Here is a 7,688-nt window from a genome sequence, read left to right as displayed (position 1 = left end):
GAATAATTTATTTTGAGGTTTGAACTAAAGAAATCTAATTAGGAAAGAGCTGTAACACCTCATACATAAATGACTAGTATATTATGCATGAAACGTTAAAAATTGATGTTGAGTACATACAAAAGCTATAGCTATAGAAAGATCCATATTGAGTACAACATGAAATTCTACTAGGAATAACAAAACATGTGTCTTCAATGGATCTGCACAGCGGAAGATGAGATCTGACGAGGTCTCCGAGCCATCACCACTTCCAAGTCCTCAGTCCAAACCTGCTACTGACCAAACGCTACTAAACTGCACCTGAAAAAAATATAAGTTGATTGGGGTGAGATTACTAAATATCAGTGAGTCCTCCTATCCTATGGGTCCACTCGGTTCTACAAGGTACATGCATCATCTACAGATCCATCTCAGATCCTAAGGTTTCCTCACTATCCAATGCAGAAAAGTCTATCAACTCGTAGCTCCACGATTTAGTGTCCACTGACCACCCGATTGGATACTCTGAGAACATATCGCATGTCCAGATATTAGGTATATGTTTCCTCCAATATAGGTCTTCCGGATTTACTTGCCTATCTGCTCTTAGATTAAGACCCAGAAGCATACCTTTTAAATCTACATGGTAATTAACTCATATAGACTATAGGGAATCCTGGAATTGACATTGAACTGCGTCGCACGTTTCAACTCCTCAAAACCATGGAATTCTAACTCTGAACCGCATCACACGATTAGAATCCTCAACATTATGGACCATAGGGAAACATGGATTCTCATCAAATTGCATCGCACAATTCAACTCGTCAAAACCATGGAATCAGCTCTGAATCGCATAACACGATTCAAATCCTCAATAATATGGACCGTAGGGAAACATGGATTCTCATCGAATTGCATCGCACAATTCAACTCATCAAACCCATGGAATCAACTCCGAATCGCATCACACGATTCGAATCCTCAATAATGAGAATGATAAGGGGAAGGTATTGGTTCGCATCCCCGGGAGTTCATCCCCAAAGAATACTCCTGAACTACGGAGCACCAATCAATCCCGAGCGTCACACTCGAGAAGGACCTTCATATATGGCCTGGGAACATCCTTGGACATCGCATCGCAAGGACAACCACATATAAGAAACAAGCATCGCACCGGTTACTACCCTCATGCCCATTACGTAACCCTTGTCCATGACACAACCTTGTTAGTTGACCTCCGTTAATACTTCACAATATGCATTCTAAGAATTACCTCACCATTATGTTTATTGAGTAATCCTTTTAACACTTAGTTAATTGTAGAACCTTTCATCTCTTTGTCCATATCACTCAATCCGTCATTACATGTCTTAATTAACTTTAATTAATCATGTATTATACTTAGGTTAGCTTATATAAATCCAAGAGTCAATCATACATGTAGCGTACTAATTCTTTTCACCAAGTTTTACTTTTATTAAACAAGGTACAAGATATACACTTAAATTTTAGTAATATTTAGGAGTATGATAGAGTCATGTAAGCTTAGGCATCTCATAGCCCTTTTTGTTAGCTTTCCAACGATATAAAATATGGGTCAATCGGATATACAATGCAAAAGTTATGAATTTATGAAATTTTGAAAAAGCTGCCCAAACAGTGATGTAACGGGTTACATGAATCATGTAACCGGTTACATGACCCAAAAACTGCATCTTTCACCCTTTTTCACACATGTAACCGGTTACATCAACTATGTAACCGGTTACATGACTAACAGACCCAAAAATTCTGCATTCTAAGGGTTCTAAACCAGTCCCAAATGCCTAGATTAATTACCAGCACCACACATATAATTACAACGAAAATCAAACATGCAACAATGATCCAGGTACATATCATACTCATAAAATATAATCTTATCATTAAATCAAGCATGCATCACATTAGCTCAAGCTAAACCCTTGACATGCAAATTTCCCCACATTCCTACCCAAAGTCTCTAACTAAGGACTCACCTTGCTAAAATGGAGGTTGAGATGATGATCATGCAGCCATTAAACTTTCTTCTTGATCAAAACTTCCTCTCTAACAAGAACAATTCCGTAATCCCTCTCCTCACACTTTCAGCATGACTGACACAACTTCAAGCTCGATTTTCTCCTTCAATACAACACCTATGAATGTGAATTAGTATACCAAATTGAAGAGAATTTTGTTAGCTATCCAACGAGACCAGAACCGTTACGATCGGAGTTACTAGCAGGGAGATATTACCGTTTTAGTGGAGGTTGTACCCTAGGTGCGAAAATGGAACTTGAAGATGATATCCATGAGCTCCTTCTCTTCTCTCTTGTTCTTAAATCCTCTATTCTTTATCCTTAACATAAAAATCTGAATTGGAAGTTGGTATACTCATATGAACATGCTTAGGCCCATGCAAATGAAGTTTAATATCCAATATATCCTCCAACCAAGTCATATTTACATTCTTGCCATCTTGTCCAATTCTAACAATTCCATTTGTTTCTAACTAAATCCAATTACTTCTCTTAAAATTTCCAATAATATATATATATATATATATATATATATATATATATATATATATATATATATACCTCTCATACTTAATAATATAAATATAATGATGTTACATTCTCCCCCCCCCTTAAATAGAATTCGCCCTCGAATTTTTTTCGACCACCGCAGAAACAACTGTCCAAGTCTATTCCAACCGGGGGATGGAATGTCCCTTACATTCCTCCTTTAAATAACATCATTACTCTGCCTGAGTGTCGTTCCATCCGATGAAACATAATCTGTCAAAACACTTGTGTCCCACTGTTCCTGATCGAAAACCTTAATCCTTACACAACGCGTCATTTCACATACTACACTCTGATGTACTTGAAAAAGATCCTTCCAAGGTTCTATACCTCCACTGCCCTATACTAGACTTCCAAAACTTCAAAAACCCTAGTAATCCACTCATGTTGGATATCCGCTGTTCAATCTCTACGGTGCACGCCCTTGTCCAACACACATTACTAATTCACTCAGGCTCCTTGAATTACTTCCCATCCAAGAATTCCTGCCACAATATTCCTTTCCACGATGACACTTGAATTACTCTTCACGCGAGTCCATACGGTGGCATTAGGTGTTGGCCAAATTCCTTGGTCTTAACTTCTGGTTTCCAAAGTGTTAGGGTGGTTGTTCCAAGTTTACCTCTACTTATACCACTGATCCTCCTTACTCGATTCTCACCTCAGTCCTAGATGTATCAATCATTACCACAATCCCCGATGGTGTAGCATTCCACAACCATAGCATTGATGTCCAACAACTTCGCATAAGGTTTTGCCCATCAAGGTGGACTCTGACGATTAACCTGTGACCATTGTCTAGCTCTTCATGCACGCTCACAGTTCACAAGACATAACCACGAAGAACTTGCGCCAATTGAAATCCTTCACTTATACTCGGCATTCCAGAGGTCAAGACATCCTGCCTAACTCTCGATACTTATAGGCTCAACTAATGGTCTAAGAATATCCAATTATATGCCAACCTCAAAGTCCCTTCTAGGCTAGCCCATTAACAACACCTTTTGGGGCAATGGTGAATCGTCGAGAGAGTGTGATACCACATTACTTCGACGAGTTCTCTCAGGAAGATACTTCCATCCTAACACAAAACCTACCAGTAGTCTGCCCATTCTTATTCTAGACTTATCTGGTCCTTCCTTTATCCGTTGCGCTACTCTGATTTCAACCAATCACAAATGTTCCAGAATCTTCTGAGTCCCGCTATATTCATAATTCACTTAGTTTCCATTAATACGCAATAATTCCTTATCTACAGTTGTCCAATTACAACACGAGCCAGAACTCCATATACATCCATCGTCAACTACTACTCCTCGAAGTTGCATACTCTCTAGAATCAAGTTTCTACTCACTCTTCCATTCCACATTAGTTCATCTACCACAACTTAAGCACACGTTTCGATCTCAGGGCATTGAAACCCAAATACTCACCTGACTTAGAGGTTCGTCCTTGTCACTGATTTCCACAGCGTACAACTGCTATGTTTTTCCCCTTCCAACAAGTCTGGTTGCTTAGACGGTATAATAAACCCTTCAAAAACGTACTGCAGCTCATGATAACTTTAGCAGTTTTACACAACTTCTACCCAACCATACACCTTCATTCTCTTAGCGCAATATCACCTCTGATAACTCGTGCGACTTACTGACATAACAATCCTCCCATAGCCACACTCCATTGATACAGTCATCTAATGTTTGTTCCACATCTGAACTAAACTGACTTCCTCGGCGGCTTCATCCTTCATTGCGGTGCTTCTAACAGTCAGAGTGTAGCCACAATGCAAGAAATTGCACTTTGTACTTCGAACATCTCTTTTATAGACTCCTTAGCAGTTCTCAAACAAAATGTCTATGCTTTATCAAGATTGACATTTCTTCACTCAGAGTATCTACAGACACTCTACCAGATACGTCACACATAAGTTCCACACTAATCACATGTGCACAACTGCCAGCTCAACACTTCATGAAACGAGAACGTCTGCAAGGTATAATCTGACTCTAACTTGCGCGAGCATGATCATTCAGAGTCTCTATAAGCATAGTATCGGATCTTGATCCGTCTCACCATCGCCTGTCTAGTTATTCCTCTACTATCGAGCGTGATGTATGGATCCTTATCCCACATACCTTATGAGATTCTGGATCTGTGTCTCACAAGTACTAAATCAGAATTCTACCTTGAGATTTAGATCACCTTTGTTCCACACATGTCGGAAAAAGGATGACTCACGCATCTTGTGCACGATAGCGATACTGTGGCATTATACCCGTCTGGTAGTACCAACATGGTGGTCCAGCTCCGAAGCCATGCATCCAGGTAACCTACCTCAGTGGCGTATAATGATCCCCACGCGTATCCTATAGTCGCAACCGACAAGTGTCTGAACAGACCTCCAATAGGTTCATCGTTCCTCAAGTCCTTCGAATCACACTCCTCAGGATGCTAAAACCTGGGAGTGCTACACATCAAGGTTTACTTACTCAGGAAGCCAAAACGCCAAGCACGAAGACTTGAAGTTCAACTTCAGATTACCATGCCATGCGCGTACCCACTCGTCCCACACATGCATGAAATTCCAAGGATAATTCGGTTCAGATAGGGATATTATGGTTCCTAAAAACCAACGTGAAGCAACTTACCCTAAAATTGAAGGTTTTAGAGTCGCCACCTATTCTGAAGGGCGAATAGGAAACCCTACGCAGTTATGAGATTCAGGGTAAGTCATTATAATCAGGATGAGGGAAGGTATTAGGCACCCTCAACCCTTTCCTAAAGGCTAACATTTCAAAGATAAGGGTTTATGGCAATAATTATGAGGTTTATAGCTAATGAAATGAAAAGGGTAAAAAAAAATACAATTTAAGAGTGAATTGAAATTATAGGGGGGGAGACTCGCCTTGTTACCAAGTGCCTACGTACCTCCTTATGGAGGATCAGAGTCAACATAGTTCGGGCACAGGGTTGTACGCCTTAGGATTGAATTTTGTGGTTTGAAATTTGTTTAAAGGCTTTTTGAGTGGCCTATTCGCAGTTTTGAAATTTGTTTTGAAAGGTGAAAATATATTGAGGTTTGACGTTACAACCCTTATTTGATTTGGCACCGTTAGATGCGGTGACCAATGGATTTGGTCAGTATAGCTAACGAATTAAGGGCATTGCTGATTGCTCAGATCGATAGATTGATCATCGCGGGCAGCAAATTAAAATGTATTTTAATTTGTGTATTTTTATCTCTCGTCTAAAGCGACTGATAGCTTCAGTCGGGTCGAAGAGAGAATTAATAAGAGTTAATTAAATAATTATTTCTCGTCTACTATGACTAATAGATTTAGTCGGCTCGAGGAGAAATTAAATTGAACAAAAAAAACGAACAATCAACCAATTAATGTTTTAAAATTAATTAGTTTAAATGTTATCATATTTTATATTATCATCATTTTTTATGTGAGAATTTAGAGGTGTAAAAAGAAAGAAAAAAAAGATTTGGGCCCATTAGTCCTTCTAGCGCAAAGGGGGTGTAGATTTGTTAAAGGATGTTAATTTAGGGGTTTTAACAGCTACTGGGCTGAGCCCATCTAATTGCAAGGATCCGTTGGTTCGTATGCACCGCAGGTGTATGTGATAGGGTGTGCGTTCAGAATCATGAACATCAGATTTGAACATAGACTGATCAGACAGTCTGCATGTGTTATTGGAGGAAGGCGCGTGATAACGACGGTGTACTGAATCATGTTCAGATACACAAACAAGTGGCCATGGAAGGGCCACTTGTCGTCGTTCCGTGAAGTCCCGGATGGCTACAAAAGGGAATTTTTCTCACTTCTCTCCTCTTTTCCTTTTCTTTTTCTCTCTCTTCTCTTACTCTCCCTAATTCGCTCTCTTCTCTCTCTTGTTCTTCTCTTCCTCTCCATTCTTTAACCCAGAAACCTCTTCTTAGCCACCAACGGCCGCCCCCACACCACCCTAAAACCACCGTATAAATCCAAATCCGATGAAGATCATCGCGATCTTCATCTTCCCCGGCCTCACCTTCATCCATACCAACCCAGAAACAAAAATCCTAACCCCACAGTATGAACCCTAAACTCAAATTAGACCCAGATTCAACCAAAATCCAATACAAAGCATGCAAATCGATTAAGTCCTAAAGCCAAGTCAAGATTCGGTTACCTTATTTCTTCAATTTCTGGAACGTGTAAGCTCCCTCCCTCTAATCTCCTCTCTCTTTTCTGTTTCGCAGGTTGAAGATGAAGAACAAGCAAGCGACGCTTCAGATTCTTTCTCCAGCAAAATTCCAACCCCTCTTCTGAATTTTTTCTTTTAGATTTATAGACTTAGGGTTAGATTTTAGTTTAGGAAGTTAGAGATTCGATTTGCGTTATTGTTTGATTCAGATGTAAATTGACTTGTAATTGATTGAGATTTTAATGAAAATATATTTTGATTGATTCTTCTGTTACGAATTCTGTTAAGATTAGATTTTGATTGAGTTATGATTGAAGATTTGATTACGTTTTTTGATTCTGTTTCTATTTCTTTTTGTTTGTGATTCATGGGCATGGGCATGTGATGGAGATCTAGGGTTTGTGAGGTGGGTGGCTGCGGCGGCCGCGGAGGAGATGGCTAGGGTTTGTGAGTGCTGAGAGGAAGAGGGTGAACAGGATCCGGGTCGTTTTGACCCGGTCCACCACTTGACCCATTCGCCTGGCCCACTCACTCTTGTGTGTGTGTTTTTCTTTAGCCCAACAACAGCAATCCAGCAAAAAAAACCTTAATAGACTCAATTAGTCTATTTATTTTAATTAACCTCTTAATGGCTTGTGATAATTGCAAATGATTATTAAGTTTAATATTATCAATTAATAATAATATCTAAAATAATACTAATATTATCTTAAATACTAATAATAATTAACTTAATTAAACCAATAATAACATACTAATAATCTCAAAATTAGTAAGAAAAATAATAAAATAGTTAAATGAAGATAAGCAAATGGACCTATTGGGCCCCAAAATGTCCTAAAACACACCCCTTTATTTTCTTTTTTCTAAGAAGCAAAAAGAAAAGACCAAGTGCCAAT

This window comes from Vicia villosa, linkage group LG4 (genome assembly GCF_029867415.1).
Source record: "Vicia villosa cultivar HV-30 ecotype Madison, WI linkage group LG4, Vvil1.0, whole genome shotgun sequence".
NCBI lineage: Eukaryota > Viridiplantae > Streptophyta > Magnoliopsida > Fabales > Fabaceae > Vicia > Vicia villosa.
Note: the sequence above shows the minus strand (reverse complement) of the source record.